The sequence below is a fragment of the Euprymna scolopes genome, chromosome 9, assembly GCF_053919585.1.
Source record: "Euprymna scolopes isolate OS-2025 chromosome 9, ASM5391958v1, whole genome shotgun sequence".
Classification (NCBI taxonomy): Eukaryota; Metazoa; Mollusca; class Cephalopoda; order Sepiida; family Sepiolidae; genus Euprymna; species Euprymna scolopes.
Window position 1 is genome coordinate 128,760,680 of NC_136490.1, and position 22,536 is coordinate 128,783,215.

General features: G+C 35.0%; 1 protein-coding gene across 7 annotated transcripts in view; it reads left to right on the forward strand.

Annotated features, from left to right (window-relative positions):
- The window catches only part of LOC145284828 (myocyte-specific enhancer factor 2C-like), a 347,716-nt gene that overhangs the window by 137,423 nt on the left and 187,757 nt on the right, over nucleotides 1-22,536 (forward strand). For all 7 annotated transcript variants that reach the window (XM_080133798.1, XM_080133802.1, XM_080133806.1 and 4 more), the window contains one exon: nucleotides 12,860-12,940. The gene's annotated coding sequence lies outside the window, so the exon portion shown is untranslated. The remainder of the gene's footprint in view (nucleotides 1-12,859; nucleotides 12,941-22,536) is intronic.

Sequence of the window (22,536 nt, forward strand, 5' to 3'; positions counted from 1 at the left end):
ATGATAATGATAATAATAAAAATGATAAAAATGATAATAATGATAATAATGAAGTAATCCTGTTAATAAAGATAGAATACGGCAGATCTAGAGGAGTAAACCGAGATAAATAATCCTCCTATTCCCATGGGTAGCAGTAGTTCCTGTGGCGTCCAACACAAGTCTAGTAGCAGGTTGTAAAGCAACCTGGTTGTGTAGATGATCACATTCTTGAGAACGACCTCTGTTGGATGATGAGTGCAAGGAGGATGGGGACCTTTTGAGAGGCTTATTGCCACCAATATTCTAGTGAAGACCAATGACCACTACCAATTAGAAACCAATGGCAGGCGACTGCTGTGATAACGCAATTTAATTTGCAAAAGTTGTGAAAAGAGGTGGAGAGTACTGGAAATCTGGGGAGACTTGTTGTCACTCAGACTCCAGGGAACACCACAGGCTGTTTTCAAAGAGAATTCTTTGATGATGGCCTGTGTGAAAGTTTCTAGTGAGTAGTAGTAGTAGTAGTAGTAGTAGTAGTAGTAGTAGTAGTATCTAGAGGAGTAAACCTCAATAATCAATCCTGCTATTCCCATGGGTAGTGGTAGTTCCTGTGGCATCCAACGAAAGTCTGGTTGCAGGTTGGAGAACAGCATGGTTGTGCAAATTACCAAATTCTTGAAAACGAACACAATGCACATGTCAGCAGAGAACTATGCACCTCATTATAATACTCCTCCCTTTGGAGGGTATCTGGCTATAAAATTTTTGCTTCCAATAAATTATGAGTGCTTTAAGTTGAGCAGATCCCTGCAAGCCATGAAGCCATAGAGGGGTTGGTGTTAGGGAGGGCATCCAGCCATAAAAGTTTTGCTTCAAACAAACTATGTCTATTCTAAGTAAGTTTGCAAAACAAACGTCCTAAAAGCTGTCAAATATCACACCCTTCAAGAGTTTACCCCGTGAACATGGCAGATCTAGAAGAATAAACCTTGACAAACAATCCTCCTATTTGAATGGATTGTAATAGTTCCTGTAGAGTCTAAGTGTGGTTGCAGATCGAAAAACAACTTGGTTATGTAGATGATGGTATTCTTAACAATGAACAAACATAATACTCCGATTAGCAGAACACTATGGCAAGAGGGTGTCTCGACAAAATACTCATCTCTTTGGAGAAATTGTTGTTAAGAAAGGTATCTAGCCATAAATTTTTTGCTTCAAATAAATTATCAGTGCTCTAAGTCGAGCAAACCGGTACAAGACCTGAAAACCTTCTACAACTAGATAATCATGATAACAGCAGTATATTTATCTACTCTCTAATCCAATTCTACATTTTCATCTTGGTCACTGATTTGCTAAGTGTTTCCAAGCAATGATCTTCTATATGTTTGGTTCATTGTTAACAAAAATCTCACTCCGGAATAAGATCCGATTTTTCAACACCAATGTGAAGTGGGTTCTACTCTATGGCTCAGAAATATGGAGAGTGACCAAGACCAACACCCACAAACTCCAGACATTCACAAACAGATGTTTCAGATACATCCTAAACATCAGATGGTCAGAGACTATGTCCAATGAACAACTGTGGGACAAAACCAACCAAACCCCAATGGAGATAGAAATCAAAAAACTAAAATGGAACTGGGTTGGTCCACCTTGCGGAAGCCTTCATCCAACATCACCAGACAAGCCCTTGAATGGAACCTGCAAGGAAAGCGTAAAATTGGTCGCCCGAGGCAGACATGGAAAACAAGGATTGAGGCTGAGACCAGGGCTAGCAGAATGACATAGGCCAAACTGAAGAGGACCAGCCAGAACCGGGTCCGTTGGAGGAGCGTCGTTGCAGCCCTATGTTCTCCACGGAATCAAGAGGCCTAAACAAACGTTAACAAAAAAACAAAAAAATTTGATATTTTAATAGGAAACCGAATTTGAAGTTTGGAAAAAGAAATAAAACATTAAAAAATAAAAATTAATTTTTATTTTATAAGACACTAAAGAATAAATATTAATTTTTATTTAGAAGGCATTAAAGAATAAAAATTAATTTTTATTTAGAAGACATTAAAGAATAAAGAATAAAAATTAATTTTTATTTAGAAGACATTAAAGAATAAAAATTAATTATTATTTAGAAGACATTAAAGAATAAAAATTAATTTTTATTTAGAAGACATTAAGGAATAAAAATTAATTTTTATTTTATAAGACACTAAAGAATAAAAATTTATTTTTATTCTTTAATGTCTTCTAAATAAAAATTAATTTTTATTTTATAAGACATTAAAGAATAAAAATTAATTTTTATTTTGACGCAATACAATTAATGAATGTAAGGTCTTATTTATTGTTACTAAATTTTTAATTCTAAGACAATGTCAATTAAGTTAGCTAGTGTTTTTTGTTTGTTTGTGTTTTTTTTTTACACAGGCACCACCACTTATCAAGGCCCAGAGGCCACTCGAGGATAAGGGTTAAAGAGTGTACAGTAGTCAATTGGACAATATAGTAATCATTAGTAATAGAATTTCGGTAAATTGGTTAACGTAAGTGGAACGGCTGATCACGAACTTATTTATAATATATACGTATATATATGTGTGTGTGGGGGGGGGCTGGATGGGGCTTCTTAGCTGTGGTAAAAGCAGTTCATCTAAAACGGAAAACTCTGAGAAAAAAAAATCGAGCTCTCTCTGATGATGGTCCCCATAAGCTGGACTGTTACTATCATCAACAGTGCAGATGGAGCTTCTGGTCTGTGTGAAGATAATCTATCTAAAGAAGGTAAACTAAAACTTTGTGAGGTATGGATCAATCGCATTATTCAGTGCATCATTGGACCCCCAGTACCTCACTCAAAAAATTGATTGCATGCTGTGCAAACACAATTCTACTCTAAAGAAAGTCGCACATAGTTATTTTTCAGCGTTTCCATTTTTCCTGTGTATTCTGTCCTTAATACATGGGAACAAAAAATCTGAAAAGTCTCTGAAGAGTGGTCATACTTACAACAGAGTAGACCACCACAATATATATATATATGTGTGTGTGTGTGTGTGTGTGCATATGTGCGTGTGTGCATATATATATATGTGTGTGTGTGCATGTGTGTGCATATATATATATGTGTGTGTGTGTGTGTGTGTGCATGTGTGTGCATATATATATATATGTGTGTGCATGCACATATATATATATGTGTATGTGTGTGCATATATATATATGTGTATGTGTGTGTGTGCATATATATATGTGTGTGTATGTGCATATATGTGTGTGTGTGCATATATATATGCGTGTGTGTGTGTGTGCATATATATGTATGTGTGTGTGTGCATATATATATATATATATATATATGCATTATGTAAAAATTTCCAATAGCTTATGCAAATTCAATTGCGTTTCAGCAAGCTGTATGCTTTGTCAGGGTTGAAAGTTAATAAACTTATTATTATTAGGTTGTTATTATTATATACGGCATAATCACATTGACACACTGGTTTCCGTGAGATCACCAAAGTCAAGCAACGTTGAGCCTGATCAGTACTAAAATGGGTGACTATTTGGGATTTTCCAGGTGCAGTATATTCTCTCTGCTTATCTCAGCATTGTTTCCAGTCAGTCTTGGGCATCTCCTTTCCAATGGAACCAAGAAGTTCCAATTCAGGAGAGGTGTGGTTGAGAATTGCACAACCCTTGTCTCACAATTACACATGCAGCTACCATTACAGGAGATGTCCATTGTCTCTTGAGACTGAACAGAGGCATCGATTAGGTTATTAAAGTTCAGCTCCGATGAAGTACATGGCTTGCTGAGCATTTTCGTAGGCCATTCTAAATGTTTAAAGAAAGTGCATTTGTAACACTCTACCTTGTATTGAGCACTTTTTAAAAACATTAAGTTTATTTTATTAATATATTTGAACTTGTTTAATATTATGCATATATGTATGTGCATATGTGAAAATTTTGCATGCATTTGGTAGCATCAGTGATAATTATCTATTGCATGTTGATGCAATGTAAAAGGAGCACGATGGATCCCCACTCTGTCAAGTATCAAACAATCTTAAAAGAGACGGAGAGAGAGAGAGAGAGAGAGAGAGAGAGAGAGAGAGAGAGAGAGAGAGAGAGAGTCAAGGTTTATCTGACAAACGAGCGGAATTGTGTGCTTCTTTGCTTAAAAGGATTCTTTGCTATATTGATAAGTTCAGTTCTTTTATTTTCTTAATGCCATTCCATTTTTTTGGATTTTACTTTGACATTTCTTCAACTACAATCTTTAATTTTTTTAAAAGAATTTTTTAAAATTTATTTAAAATCTTGTGGCAGTGGGTGGTGGTGGTGGCGGCGGTGGGTAATTTTTAATCTCTTCCCTTCGCAGTGATACGAGGCAGAGTCGCGAAGAGAGATCACTCTTTAAATCTCGATACTAAATCTTGTAGACAAGAAGCCCAGATGGACGTCATCAGCATGAATGGGATCAGCAACACATATGGCTGCCACTTTGGCATGGTGTTCTTTTAGGGCTCAACCTTTTCCTTGTTGTTATTTAGTTTTATTATTTTAAAACTCCTTTTTTTTTAAGTCATTTATTACCTTTGTCTTTTTTCTTTCTTATTCCGTTTTCCGATTCAAAATCATGACGTTTCTTATCTGAGTGAAAAAGAAGCAGTTTTGGATGAAGACATGTTTTGCAAAGCTTTCCGCTATAAAGCGGTGTAGATATCAGCGTTATTCCAAACCTATGTTTACCATTTTTTTTAAAGCCTGTTGTCATCGTCTTTGTAGACATGTAGAGCTTCAAGCGTATCAGTAACTTGATAGCTGGATGAAGGACAGGAACTAAGTCCGAAAGTCTCCGTGGATCATGGCTCTGTATTGGAAACACAGTTAATAACAGAATAGAAAAATCAAATCACATTTTAGACAAAAATGAGTTTATGTTCCTGCATTTTTTAGATGAAGATTGATTACTCGTATTATTTGGATTCTTCGGACTACTGTTCTCATCTTGAGTGTCGTTTTCACAACGTTTCGATCGATGTAACCTCCAACTTTCGTCAGTTGTAAGTTATACTCGTCTCAAGGTCGAAAGTTTCAATTCTCAGTGTGGGTGACAGACAAAAATACAACTGCGAATCTTTAGAACTTTTACCCAGTGATGGCTAACAGAAAAAGAGCACGGTACCTCTGTAGACTAAATTAAAGGGTACCGTTTGGAATCCCATGCAGTTTCCCGAATTCAACAGAAACACTTGATACTGACAATACAATTGCGAATTATTAAAACTTTTATTTGGTCATGGCTGATGGAACGAGAGCATGCTATCTCTGTGGATTAAATAAAAAGGTTTGTTCAAAATTCTGTCCAGAGGTCAATAGAAAGATTCCCGAGTTTGACAAGATACACCTAAAGAAGGTCAGAGGTTACATTGACCAAAACGTTATGAGAGCAATAGTTAGAATAAACCAAATAACATAAAGTATTAATCCTCATCTAAAAGATTCAGAAACATAATATCTTATTATTATTATTATTATTATTATTATTATTATTATTATTATTTTAATACTTTTTACATTTTATATAATTCCATTTTTGTTGTGGAGTTCAATGATATCAGAATTGATTGTATAGCTTTTATTAAAACAAATCCCATTTGCTGAGAATAAATACAAGAGGCCACTTACTGAGAAAATATATGTAAGTAATAAAAAATCTACTGTTGATATGAAATGCAAAATTCAAAATTTAACGGTTTAAAGACCAAAACAAGTGCAGAATTTCTTTTCAATAAAGAAACATATTTATTATTCTTTGTTTATTAAAAAAAAAAAAATTGTGCACTTGTTTTCGTCTTTAAACTGTTAAATTTTGAATTTTGCACATACACACACACACACACACATATATAATGTAATGTACTTGCACATACACACACACACACATATATAATATAATGTACTTGCAATAACCCTTATCCCTGAGTGGCTTCCGGGCCTTGATAAGTGGTGATCACTGTGTAAAAAAAAAAAATATATATATATATATATATATATATATATATATATATATATATATATGAAACGTTTGCTATATGGAATAAGCATAATAATGCTACTTGATGTCCCTTTTGATAAACATTAAGCATTCTATCAAGGATAAGTGGTGCAATCCAAGAAAAGGAGTGACACTCTCATTTACATCTCAATAATGTAGTAGCCAATGCAAAGGAAACCTTCGAGTCGCACACAACTACGGGTAACCACTTTATTTTTTTTTATAATAAAAGATGGCTTAAATTTGATTTCTTAACTCGCCCCCTCCCCTTAAAAAATGCAAGGAATAAATTATTTTGTACGCTTTTCATGTTTTATTAGAGTTTATCTTTATTCTCAAGACAACCAATCATTGACCCCCCCCCCGAAAAAAAATAGACGATAATCAAGTCAGTTCGAACATTTGATTCAAACATAACTAATACCTCACTTTTGTACATAATTCCGGTTTTGATTTATACCATAACAATTATATACGGCGTAATAACGCTGACACACCAGTTCCCATCAGATCACCAAAGTTAAGCAACGTTGTGCCTAGTCAGCACTAAAATAAGTGACCATTTCGGAATTCAAGGTACTGTATGTGCTCTCCGCTTATTTCAGCAGTTTCCAGTCAATCTTGGGCCTCTCCTTGCTACTGGACCCGAGCAGTGTCAATTCAAGAGAGGTATGGTTGGAGATTATGCAATCCTTGCCTCGCAATTATACTCGCAGCTACCCTTTCAGGGGTGTCCATTGTCTCTTGAGACTGAACGGAGACATCGATCGGCATATATGGGACGGCTCACTTTCAGCATAAAAACCCCATACATATAAAGTGGTCCGCAAATTGCCATATTAGGTAGGGTGGGTCAAGCTTCACTTGTGTTTCAAAAGTATTACTCTACGCTGCAAAAATATTGATATCTATACTGTCCGTTGCCGCAATGGCTGGGTAGTAATTTCTATGTACACAGCCAGTTAGCCAGATTCTGTTTCTAATTTCGGATTCGATCAATCCAAACCTGGACTTCCTTCTCCAGCTGATTACAGTCTCCTTGCATCAGCAAATATCGCATGTTCTCTCATTGTTGAATATTCGGCTCAAACATCCGGGCAATTGTAAATCAAGCTAGCATTTGCTGAACTTGAATTTTAAAAAACTAAGGACAGGTAACTTCTCATATCTTAATACATTAACATAATTTCCATGAACAAATTTTACTTCTAATGAATTTCTATCAGTGGTACAACAGGACTACCTCCTTGCAGACTACAGCATAGTCGTCTTTAAGCCCAATGTCACCAAATATTTGTCATAAACTGTCACCATAATCTGTGTCATAAATGTTTATTCCATTAATCATTTTCAATCGTCTCATAATATTCTTTATCATTAAACTGCCGATATGTCTCATTAACAATTTACGTTAATATCACTAAATAGGGTTTATGGGTGATATGAGGAAATAAGTCTGTAGTTTCATGTTTCTTATAACGTAAGCATTATTATTTGAGTAAAAAAGTTAATTTATTTTCCCCACTCGAGAAATGCACGTTAAAATATGTAAACATTGAATAATTAAAAAATCAAGATGGCTGCCACTCGCAATTTCGTAGAGCAAGTAGTAGTCTTGACCTTGCGATCAAAAACGAAGATTGAGTAAAACGGAATTATCATCAAGTGGCTTTTGGCCTTGATAAGTGATGACTGATAAGTAAAAAAAAAAAAAAAATAGAAATTGTTCATTCAATCCTCTGATTTAGTTTTCAGTTTTAAATAATAGTTGAGGCATGTGATTTTCATAGTTCTCTATTATCTCGGGTCAAAGTGTCTGAAAATCGTTTACAACTAACCTACAAAAAAAAGCTACTTTAAACCAGTAACACTTTTGTCTAATTATCATTATCACCACCACCACCACCACCATATTCGGTTTAATGTCTGTTTTACATGCTGGCATGTACTGGACGGCTTTAAGAAACTGATTTCCAAACTAACTGTTGTGGGGACTCACCCATGCATTAAAAATGAACTCTTCCTAACTGTAAAAATAGACCGAGTGTTACGACTCGGAGTGGTCAGTGTACTTTCGCAGCACAGAGAAGTCGAGGTTCTGACCTCGATAATCAATCCGACTGAAACTGAGCCATTTCGATGGCCGTTTTGCTGTCTGACTGATGCAAAATTTTCTGCGTAGATCGAGGAAATCCATGCTCCCAGTCCGTGCCTGCAGGCTTTCGGAAGGAGCAAGTTGTTGCCTGAGGCACCCTTACCGGGGAATGCGGACGGGGCTACTCAGGCATCTTTTTGCAAGGCCTTGTTTTGGAGCACTGACTCATTTCCCCACCTTCCAACCTTATGCCACATCCTCTCGCAGCAGGAGAGGGGTAAATAGCGGTCAGTGTACTTTCGTAGTTCGCTATCTTGGTGATACTTACTATGACGGTTGCTCTTTTGATCTGCTGTTTTTTTTTTTGTTTCAATTTTACCTTTTCCAACTCATTTCCGTGTCTGTGTCTTCTTTAGTGACCCTTTCCGGGCCACAACACCAACCCATCTCTAGCCAGATTTCTCTCTCTTTCTTTCTCTCTCTCTCTCTCAAGTTCACTTTCATCACTTTCACCCATGTTTTCCTTGCCCTTCCCCTATAAACTGGACCTGCTACCTCAACTGTTCTACACGTACTGACCCAAGAACTCTCATCCATTTCTTTCTTCTATACATTAAAAGTGTTATCGTGAATCTGTAGCAATTCATGTCCAAATGTAATATTTTAAAGTAATTTTTGCATTAAGAAACTACGTCTATCTGCCACGTCTAAGTTTGAAATTGCTTTTTTCTTGTTAAACCTGCATGTTGAATCGATGCATAAATAGTTGTTTTTGTGAAATAATTCTTGGTTCCAACGTGTTTAGGGGGTGAAATCAATACTATTGCCGACATAAATTATTTTAAAGGAAATACATGTTTTTTTTTTGGCCTACCCCTGTGAACTGGACTTGCTACCTTAACTGTTCTACATCTACTAACCCAAGCACTCTCAACCATTCTTTAAATGTGACCATACCATCGAAGACTCCTGTTTTACACAAATTTGCCTATGCTGTCCAACTTTAATCTATCTCTGATGACATAGCTTCCTGTACACATAGATCTAGTTCTACGGTTTACTTCCAATAGAATTTTCCACTCTTCTGCTTAATTTAACCTTTGAGGAAAATACCGTTTCTAATATTTGTACACACTCTGGACCAATATCAATCCTGGTCCTACCATGTCAGTCTGTCTAAAGACAGTGGCTTCCTGACCTAAAATGCAGCAAACATTGATGTTATCTTTTTTTTCTTTCCCTTTGCAAAACTCAATCATGTTAAGCAAAATCCAAAAATAAAAGCAACAATTTTCTTCTACAAACCAACTAAACCAAACATCAAACAAATAACTATTTGAATATACAAAAAAAAAAAACTTACAGTATAAAAACTTTTTTCAAAATGAGTGGATTTGACATTAAATGACCTGAAAAGGGTTAATATGCCAGAAAACAAAACAACCAAACCAAACACTATGAATAAATATTTGAAGATATAAAGAACTTGAAGCGTAAAGCCTTTTTCTAACATGACTGAATTCAACCTTAAATAATCCGAAAGGCACAATCCTATAGTGGCTCAAGAGAAACAATAAACACCCTGCCAACTTCGGCAAACACTAGGGACCTCCATATTCCAAGTAAGAATGGATCATTGCCTTGTAAATCACCTAAAGAAGGCCAGGGGATGAGTTGGCCGAAAAGTGGTGTAATAACAACTATTAAGATGAAGATAACAGTCCGCAAATCTATATATATATAAAAGCGAAAATGTATGTATGTATGTTTGTATGTATGTATGTGTGTGTGTCCGCTTTTTCTGTTTGTCTACAAAAGGCTTCTTTCAGAGAAGCGGTCAGTCTCTTCACAACTTTTTAAAACTTTTTATATCACATATAAATCGTAATATCTCACAGTTAACAACGAAGCTCGCCTGTCTATTTAATTTGCTCGATTTTGGGAAGATAAATATTCAACATTTGTCGCTCGGTGCATGTGGGTTAGTCTTTTTGCTATAACATCTTGGGGGAAAAAAAAAGCGTTCAGCAGTAAATACTATCCCGCAGTCAAACTTGACCTCATTAACTCATTAAAACGAGCACCTGCCAAATCCAAGTAATTAAATAAATTCAACCGTGTTTCCGTTAGCATCTCGCGGTGGGGCAATGCTTAACGTCATACATTTTCTTTTTCACACTTTAATATACAACTTTGCCTCAACGGTTCGGGTTCGATCCTCATACTTACTTTTTTTTAACCCCCCCCCGGGGTTTCCACACACACCTTCAAACACCCGGGCAATGACGGGTACCCCTCGCTAGTCTTCTATATATATAAAAGCGAAAATGTATGTATGTATGTATGTATGTTTGTGTGTCTGCTAAAAGCTTTTGATCGACGGAACAAAAATTCACAAACTTGGTATCATATTAAAGCCCTACCCTCCGGACGACAAATATCGAAAAATTAGCCCAAAAGGACCATCAGAAGTGCGTCAACTGATCGATTTTCTGCAGGGGAGGGGGGCTCAAAAAAGTGACATTTTAATGTTAAACATTACATTTTTAAATCGATTTATAACTGCCCCAAAAAATACGGGCGCGAACTCTTTTATATAAAGTATACACGGGACCGTTTATTTTGGGTCAACTTGTATTTAAAACCTGCTGAGTCATGTCACGTGATCTTGATGTCAGCAAGCTCTAATGGCAGTCTGAATTTAAAAAACATGTTATCGGTAAAAAAAATTTAACCCCCACACAGGCTAAACTATGAACTTCTATGCTATGACAACGTTACCAAAGTTATTAGCACATTAAAAATAGTTAGATACGATAGTTAAACGAAAAATAACAAGCCAAAAATGTGAAGTAAAAAAAATACGCTTACAAAAAATATTAACGATCAAAGTTTTTACAAAAAAAAAACAGCAAGACGCCATTTTCTTTTTTAGTAACAGTCTTTAGAGTAAGGAAGACGAAGTTAGAGAGAGAGAGTGAGAGAGAGAGGCAGATAGAGAGAGATGTCTAGACAGGAAACGAAATACGAAATTTAATAAACCCTAATGTGAAGTAAAACAAAAAAAATAAAATACTGCTACGTCATCTCGTAACGCTCCCGCGATGACCTCATTTAGTGGCTATCTGTCAATCAAACCTCTTTCACTCGCTTTATAAGCCTTATTTTAACACTATAATCCATTCCTCTTACTCTTGGCCTACACGGTTAAGTGGTTGGAGTTTGTTTCACCTCCGCGTCAAGGCTCCCGGGTTCAATCCAGCCTCATGACCAAAACTATTTTTTTTCTTTTACATCTTTAGACACGCGGGCAACGTTTCTTTATTTTTTTTACTTCGCTTATTCTTTAGTTTACTTCCCTCCCCCTATACACACAGCAGTTTTTTTCGCTGTTTTTTTTGGGGGGGGTTTGGTTTTTCCGATTTTTTTAACATCGTTTTAGGGTTACTTATCCCCCCCCATACACACACCTACAAACACCCGGGCAACGCCGGGTACCCCCCGCTAGTATATATATAAAAGCGAAAATGTATGTATGTAAGTATGTTTGTGTGTATGTTTGGATGTCTGCTAAAAACTTTCGACAGACGCGACGAAAATTCACAAACTCGGTATCACATCGAAGCTCCATCTTTTGCTCGAAAAATATCGAAAAATTGGCCAAAGACGTTAACTTTTTCACCCCGAAATCGACAATTTTCGACAGGGGGGGGTCAACAAAAACGGTCCTCTCGTAACAATGACCGATTCTACGTATGCGTCAGATGACGTCGTAACCTGATTTACTTTAAATAGTTGAAAAACCGAACAAATTTCGTGAACGTTGTCTTAGCTCAGTTGGTTAGCGCCTTGGTTCATTATCTAAACGTTTTGGGTTCGAATCGTGGTGTGAGATGGTTCTTTTTTTCGATTTTTTAAATTTTGATATCGAAACAGGCTTATTTAAGCCATTTTTCACGTGTTCGTTTTTCTGTTTTCATCGTTCGTTTGCCTTACGTTAGTTTTTTTGTGTTTTTTTTCCCCCGCTTAGTCTTAACGTTGTTTTCTTTTTTTACTTCGCTTATAACAAACGTACGTCGTCGTCGTAACGCTCGACGACTTCCAGCCGCGCACCTGTCAATTTGGTTCTTAAATAAATTCAAACATCTTTCACTAACTCATTCTGGCTGGTCGATTTTATTTTCAAACTTCGCCTCAGGGCTTCGGGTTCGATCCCCCCTCCCCCGGGTTCTTTTTTATTTAACACCACACACACCTCCAAACACCCGGGCATCGCCGAGTACCCGCCGCTAGTAAATATATAAATCAAAAAAGGGTTGATACGCCGTAAAATAAAACAACTAAACAAATATCGATACATTGTTCTAGCATCGTTTTTTTATGGCTAAATTAAATGGACAACAGACTGCAATAATGTTGTGGACAGAAACAGTTGTTGGTCCCTATCTTTGGAATGTTGTAAGTTGATGCTCAGTGACATCAACTTGGAAAAGTAGTCGTAGTGGTGATGTAGCAACCAAAGTGTTTGGTTTATTATTATTTTTTTAACAGTAATAATGTAAGAAAATAAAAGCACCAACAACGGAGTCGAAGTCGCGCACTCGTTGTGTAAAATAAACGTTGCTTGTCTTTTTAATTTTGATGCTACAAATGTATTGATGCCAATTCGACATTATTCTCAATTGGGATTTTTCTCTTCTCTTTTGTAGGTCTTCTTCTTCTGTACAACATCATCTTGCCTTCTCTCACACTTAACTGTTAATGCCATTTGTGAGTTAGTCTTCTGTACGGTAAGTGTCACATTTTTTTCACAATTTCGTTTTATTTTTGTTTCAATTTAAATCGAGTGCTCGAGGTCTTGTTATTCTGAATTCATGTTTCAATGAAAACTTACTTAAAACAAACGAAAGAAAATTTTAAAAAAGTGTACTTACATAAGAAAGTCCTTTGAATAAACGAAAAATAATATGCTTGAAGCATTGCTGGCATCCTGCATTGTATTCGTTGTTCCGTTTTTACGGTATGCTTTAGGTTGGTTTTCTTTTTGAGAAAGAGAAGTTTACTCTCGAAATTATCAGAAACATTATACCATACCGGTTATATTTAACAGTAGGTTCATACTTACTGATTTATATGTGAAAGATCGTTTGAAAAATAAATGAATACTTGAAGAAGTATGTCTTCGTTTATTTTTGTTTATACATCACGTCTCTTCACCATCCCTATATCCTACATTGCTGTCATCCTTCTTATGAAAAATAGTATATCAACATCTTCTTTAATTCAGTCTCATATCTGAATCCTCGACTCAAAAGAAAAAACGTACTTCTACACTATCAGAACTAAATGCTGTAATCGATAAATGGAGTTTTCAGATTAAAAAAAAAAACAATGGTTTCTACTGATTTTCTTTGTCAATTCTAATAAATTACAATGTTAGCTTCCAAATTATGCAGTCGAAATTACCTACATATTACCGAATTATTAAAAAAAAAAAAAAAATTGAATCGTGTTAACAGGTGAAAATTTGTGGGCATCTTGTTTTTATAAAATAAATTGAAACAGAAAATGACCTCCCTTTTGAACTCTCCTGTGTATTAAATAAGCAAATACGATTGTTTTCTTGAAATTCTATTTTCTATTTCCTTTAATAAATAGTTTTCTACCTTATCGATTTTCGTAATCTTTTGATTTATTCATCTTAGAAATACGAGGAATACGCACATACCATTGTTTGCATGTGAAATTCAGTTTTACGATTTCCGAAATTTCGTTCCCATAGTGTAGAAGCCCCACCCCCCCAAAAAAACAAACAAACTTTTATTGACTATTTTGAAGAGTCGGCTTGGACCCTGAACCTTTAGCTTCATTCTTGTTGCAAGATTAAGAATAATAACCAGATAAGTATTTTTCGATTTCCTCCTTAATGCATACACACTAATAGTCTCTATTTACTTGCCTCTCTCCATGAGGAGAGAATTAGAAAAAAGGTCGGTTTTTAATGTGGGGGGGGGGAATCAATCTCTACAAAAATATGAACTCTGGAGTGGGACAAAAAATAAAAAATGGCCTCAGTCTAAAAGAATATCTTCTTTTTCACTGAGCGACAAAAAAGATGAAGTGTAATATCAGAACACATAAATGTAATGCAAACAAACATCTTGCTGTCTTTTAGATTTTAGCCCTACTGTTCAGAGAAGCCGAGATTCGCCTTAGACTCATTCTGACAATAAGGGTATGGTTAGGTCCATTAGACCCTTCTTTTTACAAATAAGGTATGATCTTAAGAGATGCGTCCTCACAAACATTATCTCTTCCTTTGGAAGAGTGTTTGTGGCTTATTGTCGGTCGCCTGAGCCTTCTCTACCCTGGGATGGTGACAGGTCTGTTCTTGCCTACTTTTGCACCTGACTAAGTGCCTCCTTATCTTATGACTTTTTATTACACCTTGCTGCAGTTTGAAGCAATTACAGAAGAAGTTACTTAAGTTTTCTTGTTTTTTTTTAATTTTGTTTAAGCCATGGTAATAAAAACTCTTAGCAATAGACAGGCTATTAAGCTAATTAGGGAATGCATAAAACTTAGGAACATTACGATAGTTAGACAATACAGAACTCTGAAAATGTGACAGTGATACATGTTCATTCACACAATTCTGAGGCAGCAGGTTCAGGACTGCAGGACACAATGCCAAAGGAGATCGCCGGTACATCTTTGAGTAAATACTGATGTGATTATATAATGGCTCTAATGTGAATGTATATCATCGCAGGTTTGGTCTGTTCAGCTGCAACACAGGGTGGTATTTAAGCATTGCGGTGGGGCAGGAACCATGAAATAATCTATAAGGAACAGATGCAACTGTCAATCCGACGAGTAGAAAACAGATCTAATCCAAACAGATCATATACTCCAGCAGCAAAGAATATGTAATATATATCTGATGGCCCGATGCCGTAGACAATCAAGAGAATCGGAGAATACTTTGCCAACTTCGGCAAATACTAGGGACTCATATTCCAAGTGGGGACAAATCATTGTTTTATAAAGACTAGTCAGCAAGTGCCATTCATGAGGAATTTGGTAGCTCAGGATATGCAACACGTAAAACTATTAACCCTGTTGAATACATAAGACAAGTGATCGTCAAACTTGAGGTTGCTAGATATTATTACAAGTGCATCGTTAACGATTGACGATGTTATAAAAATGAGACTATCTAATACTTTAAACGTCAAGATAATTTGATGTCGATTTTTTTTTTTGTTCACTTTAGTCACCCCAAACGATGCACATTACCACTGGGACATAACGGGCTACTGTGATTAGTGACTTGATTTATAGGGAACATCATAAGCAGGGAGTTGTGCAGTAAGATGTTTGTTCATATTACATTTAATGTAATGTGAACAAACATCTTGAATCTATCAGAGTAGAAAGTTTTTCAGTATTTGCAGACCTCAACAGTGAGGGGTCTCAGTTTCAGCCAATAGATTGTTTTTTCTATCAGTACAACAGTCTCTAGGCCATTTATGAAGTGGCCTTCTCCCTGAAAACGGCAGTATGTTACTGGTCATGTACAGTTCTAGGAGGTCCACCCTCCCAGGTTTTACCTTTTTTCTTGGAGACGGGGTTAGTTTATTGCTAATCGTCTAAAGCGCCCTTACCGAGAATATCTATGGGCTGCTCAGGCATTTTTTGTAGGCTTCTCTCCTGGAGCGGTAGTTCTTTAATCCCACTTTCCAACACTTGTGCCACTTCTTCTCACTGTGGGAGAGAGATAAATACCCAGTAAAGGGATGGAACTTGACAGCTAGTTGGGTTTGTAAGGAGTTCAACACATTTACAGTGAGGGGTTACTGTACTGAAAAAAATCTTTTCACTGGTGAGCAATCTAAGGATCGTCAAAGAAATCCTAGCAAAATAGATCAACCTATAATAAAGGGAAAGTGGTTCAGCCTGTTGTTGTCAATGATTGACTTTTTTTGTTGTTATTTTCCAAATGAATTGGTGGCTTGTTGCCCCCCCCCCTCAATTATAACGTTGTGCCACACCTAATTACAGTAGTGAGCAATTAAAAGGGGGTCACCTAAATGCTTCGTTAAAGATCGGAGACGTTATAAAAACAAGATATTTAATACTTTAAACATAAAGATATTTGGGTCTTCATTTCTCTGCACCTAATCAACCCACTTACGGTGGGCTAAGGTGTATTTATATGAGTGATACGTAGGATGATTCCAATATTTTTTCCGATTCCGATACCGATTCTTTATAAATCTCTAAATATTTAACTATAAAATTGTTATTTTTCCCGATTCCCGTAAGACATATGTAAAATGTGCATATATTTTCTCAAACGTAAAGATACACTTATGGAGGGGGGGGGTAATTTATAGATTTTAGTTTTACTGATAGTTTAAAATCAATAAATATTTATTTTTTTATTATTGCTACTACCAACAGTAGAAGATTTTCTTTAAAACAAAATCAAATAAAAATAAACATAATCGGTTTTCGCATCGAAATCTTTGCATTAATTTTTCCAATTCTGATACCGATTCCGATACCCCCCAAAAGTTCTGATTAATCCGATTCTCGATTCCGTCGTGATTAATTATCCCAAAACTCATTCATAGCTACCTTTTCATTGATAATTCCTCTAAATTCAGGATCGTAGAAGAAAATGTAAAAGTAGTCCAGCAAAAAAAAAAAAAAAAAAAAAATGTAAAAAAAAAAATGGGGTGGTTGGGAGACGAATTCTATCTGTTGCTGTCAATGTTTTTATTTTCCATATTAATTACTGATTGTGTTGGTAGAAGTCTAACTACTTTAATTACGCTCATTACTACAAGCAAGGTTTCCTTGTTGTCAGTATCGAATCACAGTTCCTGCCGCCTGATTCCTAGCAACTGAGGACACTACGAGGGAGATGGACGTCTGCGCACGAACACGATGTCGCACAAGCATGTACGTCATCTGGACGCGGCGAGGCGGTTGCCTGGACACGTGGATGAAACAATCAACGTTGCCAGCTTTGCACAGAAATCCATAGTTGCTGTGGCAACTAATTACCTCAGTAGGATGCATCAGGTTTGACCTCAGGTTTCTTCATAGAAGTGGTCATATGGCGTTTCTGCAGAGTTACCTCCCCTCTCTCTTACCTGTCTCCTGCCAAGGACGGGCAGATGGTCGTGATGAGGATGAGGACATTAGCAGCTGTTGCTCCTGCTGCTACTGTTGATGTTGAGGATGATGATGAAGTAAATTCCAATAGAGTTTTATTGGAAACTTCTTTAAATCTTAAAGGCCATGCGTTTGGACGATTCATTACGAGAATGAAATGCAGAGGATTCTGTGTAGATTAATTGTCATGTATTCCCCCCCCTCTCTCTCTCTATATATATATATATATAATATAATTTTAGTTCTTTTTATATAATCTTAGTTTTTGTATATATATATATATGTTTAAAGAAAAAATAGAAAAAAACCGAATGAAATTATTAAAAAAATCAACGTTTCGTCCTTGTCTCAGAGGACATCTTCAGGATAATTGAAATAAAAATGTGATAAAAGAAAAAGTCATAGATCGTGCGAAAAAAGACAGTTTTTTAAAATCCAACCCATGTCGGGAAAGGACGAATATGTGTGCGTATGGGAAGGTTGTTTGATGTCTATATATACAATTTTAAAATGCATTTAAAAATAAATATGTACATTTTTTTTTTTTTTTTTTTTCTTTTTTTCTCTTCTGCGAAACTACTCATTTTCCTGAAACATTCAAAGAAAAACGGCTAGCCAGGATCCACCCTGATACCTTGCTCTTTGATTATTATTTTCCCTATGCTAGGGGTTAAATGGTAGAAGCCTTTTCTTTGCGTAATAGTATTAGTATTCAAAATTAGTGCTGATTCTAAAAGTCTTCTTTTAGCTCTATCTATCACGTATTTAATAATTTTCGCTTGATCTAAATTAAATGAGTGATCGTGTTCTGCACAATGGCAAAAGAGTGCATTTAGGGCGTTACCATTCCTCATATCTCTTCTGTGCTCGTTAAGTCTTAATTTCAATTTTCGTTGTGTTTCACCTATGTACGCTTGTTGACAGTTGTTACATGGGATGGAATATATACCGGCATCGGATGTCAGGGTTTTGGGAGAGTGCTTGGTAGTTTTTAATGTCTGTTTTATGGTTGAGGAAGTTGTTTGTATCAGGTGAAAACCAAGTCTATTAAGAGTGTCGTAGATTTTTGTGTTTTTGGTGTGGGTGGGAATGAAAAGATGTCTGTTTAATAGTGAGGTATCTGTTTTATTTTTCTGTGTGTTTATGTTATAGTGTATTTTCGTAGCTTTTTTCTTTGCGTAAGAAATGAAATAGGATGGATATTGTAGTTTTCTTAAAACATTCGTAATATATTGAAATTCATCATTAAGATATTGGGGACTGCATATTCTAAAGGCACGTAAGAAAAAACCTATAATCATGCCCGTCTTTATTTTATCATTGTGGTGTGAGTAGTAATGAATATAGTCGTTTTTGTGTGTGGTCTTTCTATGTACTTTGAAACTCAGATCAGTTTCTGATCTGATGAGGAATATGTCTAGAAAAGCTAGGGAGTGGTCTTGTTCGGATTCATGTGTAAAATTTATAGATGGTTCCACTGAATTTAATTTATTTCTAATTTGTTCTATTTGTGTGTTTTTAGGGAGAAAAATAAGAATGTCATCTATATATCTAAAATATGTGGAGTTTTTAGGAAGTCTGTGTTTAAAAGAGTTGGTTTCTAAGAATTCTAAGAATAAGCAGGCTAGTACACCACTAAGGGGGTTACCCATAGGGAGTCCAAATTTCTGTCTATAGTAAGAATTATTAAATTGAAAGTAGGTTCTATCAGTGATGAGTTTTATAATTTGTATTAGTGTGTCTGAGGAAAAAGGTAGGTCGGCTTTAATTTTGATTAATATATATATATAGATGATGTTTTTATTTGTTTTTGTTAGCAATACTCATTGCACGAATTCAATTATCTATACCTATTATTATTATCTATCTATTTTTACCTAAATGCGAGTTGGGAATAATTTCCCCTTTGACCAATTTGGTACCCCCTAAATGGGGAGCGGCATATATATATATTATTTTTAAAATATAATTATCCACTGACACGTGTTTCGTCGTCTACGACTCATCAGTGGCTGAATCTAGCGAGATTCGAAATCAGGATCCAATGATAAGAAGCCTAAACCTCTACCACGGGACCAACTCGTCCGACTACTGAATGTATCACGTTTTTATGTAGATGTTTTTATTTGTTTTTGTTAGCGATACTCATTGGACGAATTCAATTATCTATACGAAAGTGCATTTTTACCTACATGCGAGTTGAGAATAATTTTCCCTTTGACCAATTTGGTACACCGTAAATGGGGAGCGGCATATATATATATTATTTTTAAAATATAATTATCCACTGACACGTGTTTAGGAAGATCGCAGGATCGGTCGAAAATTATGTGCATTGGAGGAAATATTCTTGTTTTTTTCAAAAGACTTTTTGTATTCCTACACGTCAACACATAGGAAATAAATACAGAAAAGATATAAACATTTATATATTTTTCGTATTGATTTTTTTATTCATACATATTAAAATATATAGTCTTAGTTGTATGTATATATATCTTAGTGATATAAATACACATATCTTAGTTGTATTAATATATATCTTAGTGATATATATCCTAGTTATATATATATATATATATATATATATATATATATATATATATATATATATATATAACTGCAAACCTGCAAAACTGCAAATAACCTGCAAAAAGAACTCCTCGCTATATATACTAGAAAAAGTACCCGTCGTTGACTGGGTTCAAAAACAGCCTACAGAAAATGGACTCTGATTTATGAAAGTATGATAGGTTATGAAAAGGAAGGGTTGTAAAGAGATAGCTTCGAATTTTGAGGTATCAAAACCAAACCAAAATATGATGAAAGTAAAAATAAAATAGATAAACCTCATAATTTATTATACCATACCTGTTCACACTGAAACACTTATCACAATATTCTGTGGATCTATATTAAAAAACATTGTTCAACTTTGTGACATATTTCCATTCTATGGAGGTTAGGTGCGAACGAACACCCCATAATTTTATTATACCATATTTCTTCAAACTGAAACATAATTATCAAAGTATACTTACGCAGATAGATATGAAAAGTCTTTATTAAAGTTTGTGCCTATTTCCATTCTATGGAGGCCAGGCGCGAACGCAGACCCAGCAATTTTATTATACCATCCCTATTTAAGTTAAAACATACTAATCAAAGTATTCTTATGTACAACTATATCAAAAACACTTGTAAAGGTTATTTTTTTAATTTTTAAATTTTTTATTTCCATACTTTGTGGATCAGGCGCAAACGCAGACCCCACAATTTTAATAAACCACCGTTCTGCCAGATCAAACATACCCATTCCTGTGTCTCAATACATCTTCTATCATTATATGTAATCAGTTTTTTAAAATAGTCAACCATATAGGAGCCTATTCGTGACCAGAATCACAGACATATACACACAGACATTCAGCTTTATATTATATATATATATGTGTGTGTGTGTGTGTGTGTGTGTGTGTGTGTGTGTGTGTGAGAAAGAGAGATTGGAGTTTAATAACTATATATCGAAACGTCGTCATGTTAATGTCACAGCGTTTGTACATAACTCTTATCCCTGAGTGGCTTCCGGGCCTTGATAAGTGGTGATCACTGTGTAAATATATATATATATATATATATATATATATACCAGTATTCATGACTGCTACATCGTAATCATTATTATCAAGATTAATAGTTATGAAAGATGATTATATTACTATTAAAAAGTTTATTATATTATTATAGTTAGTGCATTACTATTATACAGTTATATTGCTATTATAAAGTTATTATATTATTGTTATAAATTTATTACATTACTATTATAAAGTTATTGTATTACTAGTATAGTTATTATATTACTAGTATAGAGTTATTATATTTATATTATAAAGCTATTATATTAATATTATAGAGTTATTATATTACTAATATAAAGCTATTATATTACTAATATAAAGCTATTATATTACTAGTATAGAGTTAAGGGCGGAATATTACTATTGCAAAGTTATTAGATTACTATTATAAATTTATCATATTACTGGTATTGCATTACTGTTATAGCGTTATTATATTACTAATGTATAGTAACTAGCACACAATATTACTGCATTATTCTCACTTGTTTTGAAATTAACATTTTTTTTTTCTCTGTTTTCGTCAAATGCGTACTCACTGTAACACTGTTTACATAAAGGAGATGAGATTTAGCCATCATGTGGTCGTTACTATGACGACAACTCTTGACCTATATTCCGTTAATACAATTTTAAGTGACGATCAGTTGTTCTTAGAATCTCAACGAAACAGAAACGAACTCCTGATGTGGGGATTCAAAAAAAAAATTTCCGATTCCGATACCCGAGAAAGTTCCGATTTCCCCCATTCATATTAATCGTCCAAACACTAAAATGAACTGACATAAATCGATGTTGGTTAAATGGTTAACGATACGGACTAAAAACTGGGTGCACCAAAATCAAATCCAGTTCGTTCAATCAAACCCACACTTGACCATGTGTCTCATCTTCTGGAAAGGAAGTAGATAAAATGAAGTCTTTCAAATTTTAAAAACCTTTTTGTATTACACACATACATTATATATATATATATATATATATATATATATATATATATATATATATATATATATATATATATGTATGTATATATATATATATATAGCACAATCACGTTGACAACGATTCTCGCCAGATCACAGAACTTAAGCAACGTTGAGCCTGGCCAGTACCAGATGGGTGACCATTTGGGAAGGTTAGGCGCTGTATGTACTTTCTAGGAAGGTTAGGCATGGGGCCAGCACCCTCACCCTGCAAAAAGAACTCCTCGCTACAAAAGCATTGACAAAAAATTTGTAGATGACCTATGCCCCTCCAGAGGCTCAAGGGCTATGGATACACATATATATATATATATTAGTGATGGGCCAATTCCAATATTTTTCCAGATTCCGATGCAATTACCGATTCTGTTTTAAATTTCCTATTCCGATACAATTGCTGATTCTGATTCTGATTATTTTATATCATTAAGTATTTTGCCATCGATTTGTTTGTTTTTCCTTGGTTGTGGGATAGAGTGTAAATACCTGTGTAATATCTACATACATTTGCGGTAACGTAAAAAAAAATACGCTTGTGTGTAGTAAGAATCTATAAATTTTAGAGTTACTGGT